Source organism: Anthonomus grandis, chromosome 24 (genome assembly GCF_022605725.1).
Source record: "Anthonomus grandis grandis chromosome 24, icAntGran1.3, whole genome shotgun sequence".
NCBI lineage: Eukaryota > Metazoa > Arthropoda > Insecta > Coleoptera > Curculionidae > Anthonomus > Anthonomus grandis.
In genome coordinates this window covers 445,789-450,092 of record NC_065569.1, presented here as the reverse complement: position 1 = coordinate 450,092, position 4,304 = coordinate 445,789, and the positions used below count along the sequence as shown (strand labels likewise).

The following is a 4,304-nucleotide window of genomic DNA, read 5'->3' as shown; positions in this document are numbered from 1 at the left end:
ACCTATTACCAGAAATTTTCCTATGTTCTTAAATTAAATTTAGGTCAATTAGAGTCGACGCATTGTAAAAAGGCTAATGGAAAATACTGAATGGGTTAATCCAGTTGTTAGTTATTGTCAGGAAAATTTGGGGTGCTTTGAGAATATGTGTAGACCCATAACACCTAAATAATTAAATAACTAGACAAATTTTTCAGTTATCTGTGGATTGGTCTGTAGTTTGTTCCAACAATGTTTTTGGAAAAATTATTCTTAATGATGAATAAATCATAAACCTCTACTAGGAATTATTGAAAAACCTCTTCACTTTTGTTCGCCCAGATTGAGATTGTAAAGAAGAATAATGCAATTAAAAAATTAATTAATTTAACCTTACATTTTTAATTTATTTAAAAATTATTTTAGCTTTTGAGCTTTTGGCATTAAATTTTATTGATAATATGGATTTTGAAGTTGATGCTAAGATTTATACAGCGTATTGGATCGCGTATTGTCACACCGGGGGTTGGCCCGGTCTAGGACAAGGCCGTGTGACGGTTACATACATTGTATGTAACTGGGACCTTAAGGTACGCTTTAGCATTGAAACAAAATATATAGTTTACTAAATACCTTGTATTGACAGCAAAATATAATTATAACGATTTAAGTAGAGTTACCCAAATAAAAGAGCTAATTTGACAAGAGATAAACTAAGATCGACATAACAGGATTAATAATTTAAGTACATGGGAATATGTAGCGAATTCTATAATTAAAGTGAAAGTAATGTTACGTAACTTAATAAAGTGACAATAATTGTGATCTTCTTCGATATGATAAAATGTTGTACTTACATTATTATTATTCTTGGAGCAAACATTTCACAAAGCTTTTCCGCACTGCTTTCGGTTACCTCTTCTTGCCCGAGACCCGGTCGTAACTCTGCCAAATTTCGTTCGTCGTACCCTGGTGTTAATTTTCTTTGTCAGCAGAATTTCCGGTTTTTTCCAAACCATCGTTCTGTCGACAAAGTACTTTTGCAATCTTTTTACGATGGAAATGACTTGGTTATTTCATCATGCAATCAGGAAATTGTTACTTACACAATTTGTGGGTAAATGACCTGGTATACCGAACGAATATTTTTAAGTGATTTTTATATTAATAAAATAAAATTTAAAATGTTTTTTAATGAATTATCTTCGTTTGACATATCCCCCGGGCATAGAAAAGCTGGCCTCCAGCTTTATTGTTAACAATCGAAATCATGATCGAAGAAGACCCAGAAGAAAAAAAAATTTACAATTAGTAAGATCAGAACAACGATGTACCTAAATAACGTATAATTAATTAGAGCTGAACCCTTATTATTCATTAAATTTTAACTACAATTAATGTAACTATCGCTTTTGATGTCCACATTTTTTAATACTACGTAGTCTCTGAACACAAAATGTCTTCAGCATCCGGGTCCGGTCGCCGGGTAAGGTGGCGACGTTCATAGCGTTGTCGCCTGCCCCTCGTCTGGGACGCCTACAGGTTTGACGCCTCCATGTGTCGTCCTAGGACACCTTCACCCATGTATGTCTGACTCCTCTTCTGGAACGCCTACGGGTTTGACGCCTCCATTCGTCCGTTGGCAACCCTTGCGACATCACATGACACCCCCTTGTATGCCTGACTTCTCCCTTGTTTTGTACCAGTCCTTCAACGCCGTCGGTTTCCTGGAACCTGTAGGCAGAGACTCCTTCATTGCAACTGCTGTGGCGTGACAAAACTTTTGGTTTTTGTTTTGTCCCTTCTTGACCATTTCCAGTGAGCTATCCCATAAGCTTACTGTGTTTTATGGATGGCCCCTGCCGTATCTTCAGCTGAATCCATGATTCGTAATGTTGGCATCCCCTACTGGAGATCATAGGTTGAACACTTCAACCCGCTGCTGGTAGCGTCGTGAGTTCGGGCAAGTTTGGACTTTGACCATTGGCGCAGTGGTAACTTTGCTTGTCCTGGGATGGCCATGGCTCTGGCATCACCCTGTCTGCGATTGGGATGGTCAGGACTGACAACAAGGCAGTGCGCGGATGTGGGGTGTTCCTGTTTGGCTCTGGTTCTGGTTCCATCGGCTACTTTCTGTGGTTCTGGTAGGAGCGTACCCTTATTTTCTGTTCAGGTCGAATTTGTACGTGTGGCATCTCATGGTATGTTTATATGTAAAGAAAGAACAAAGTGTAAGTATGTGCTATTATATGGTGCTTAATGGTTTTATATTTAATCATTTTGATTTCATGTTAAATCTTTATATCATATCTTGAGAAATTGTTGACTTCCTCGCAGTTTTTGTATTATATATTTTAGGATAATTTGACTCATAATCAAATTTTATTAATTTTCCTTTGTCTCAGATCTTTTGAAGTTTCTTGTATTTCGAGTTTAGATAACAAAGTGTTTTATTTATAGAAAACCCAAAAAAAATATATTTTTTATTCATTAATTGTTTATCCCCTCTCTTCTAAATAACTTTTATTTATGTATGTCTTTTTAACTTTTATAGATTATTAATTAGACCCTTTGTTTTACATTATTTTTAATAATATGTTTTCTTTTTAGCTTCTACTTAAATATTTATGTGCCTTAGGCTCGCTGTCCCTCGCCTACCGGCGATATATTTATAATATTTCCCCATTATCATCTCATTTTAATATATTATTATTTCAATAAATTTCATTTCGAATATGTATATACGCGCGTAAATCAAAATTATTTATACGTTTTCTGATGTGATTTGCAAATTACTATGATATTTATCCTTAAATTGTTTAGATTGTCATGACTACAATTAAGGCTTAAATAACATGGTGAAATGTATCATCTTCAGAGGGGCCCCAGTATATATGCAAGCTTGCGTAAAATAATAAGTAATTATTCTATTTCGATGCGTTCTATACTAGCATCTACTTTTTTACCAGGGGACAGTGATAAAAGGCTAGCACTATTTTTTATATCTAGCCGGAATCTTGACATGGCGTTTGGTTCGACGCTCGGTTCGGGGTCATTGTCTGGGTCGGGGATTGGGTATAATATTGTTTCGTCAAATGTTTTTGCACTTCTAATGGACATGGGATTTTGGGTTGTAGTTGAATTTTTTGGTTTGTTTTTGAAGTATCTGAGCGTTATATATAAAATATAAGTAAATAAGAATAGAAGGAAAAGTAAACATGAAGTGTAAATTATTATATAGAGAGCCTCGTGATTAACACTTGTTGAGGGGCTTTTTTCATGACAGTCTATTTCTCCACGTATTTGTGGAACTGCCGCTACTATTGCTATTGTATTTTGTTTAATTAGGATGTACGCTACCAAGATTGAAATGGTTATGTTCCAAATTAGAAAAAATGAGTCCCCGTGAAAGCTATGTGTATCACCATAAGTGATTACATTTGGATAGTTTTTCTCTACTGATTTTAGAATGTTTTTTAAGGTGTTATCGCTGGATGTGAGGTTAAGATGGGGTATCTCTAGTGTCCAATTTGTATTTAGGCATTCGGAAATGTTTTTGTAGAGTGGTGGGGTACTAATAATGTTGGGATTGAGGATATAGGAATTTAGATTTGACCAGGTTGCAGGTATTATGTGGGTTACTATTGCATTGGTAGTGATGTTTTCTGGACAAGGGAAATTTTCAGGTATAATAACTGCATTGCCTACGCTGAGGTGGCATTTATATGGGAGGAAAATTTTGATAGAGCCTTAACGTGCTAATGTCGTGTCTAATTTCTGAGGCTTACTTTTATCACAAGAGATGGTCATGTCCTGTTTCGGGTGGGTAATGACATAAGTTTCGTCTTTAATTTCGGATATTGTCATCGATGTTGCTGAGTGGCAGTCCATTGGGCAGTATTGGCTTAGTTCTTTTACTGTTGCCCCTTGATATAGGATTTTCGCACATTCAGGCCCTTGTAGGATGTCTGCTGAGAATCTAGGTAAATAGCATAATTTATTTTGGTATGGCTTACATTCATGTAGGCCTGTCCCCGATATTTGTCTTAAGTCGCCCTCGTTATTTCCGTTTTTGGACACTGCAATGTATAGCGGTTGGTGGCGTATAATACAGGTCTGGTTATACCAAGCAAAGGGTGTGGTTATTAACTCTAGTAGTTGCCAATTTCTGTTTTTCTTAATTATTGGAATTTTTATGTGAACATATATACTTGATTTTGTAAAGGAACAGTCACATATGGGCATTTCGAAGTATGCTGCTAGTTCAGATGTAGGGATGGCCAGTCCTTGTTCTGAATTTGCGATTTTTGACTCGAAATCCTCCA

General features: G+C 36.1%; 1 long non-coding RNA gene across 1 annotated transcript; it reads right to left on the bottom strand.

The window, feature by feature from the left end:
- Nucleotides 1-597: 597 nt before the first annotated feature.
- On the bottom strand, nt 598-2,868 carry LOC126749300 (uncharacterized). Its single transcript, XR_007664996.1, has 2 exons — nt 1,820-2,868; nt 598-1,713 (listed from the first exon to the last, which is right to left on the bottom strand). It is a non-coding gene; the product is annotated as an uncharacterized LOC126749300 (long non-coding RNA).
- Between the last annotated feature and the right edge of the window lie 1,436 nt (nt 2,869-4,304).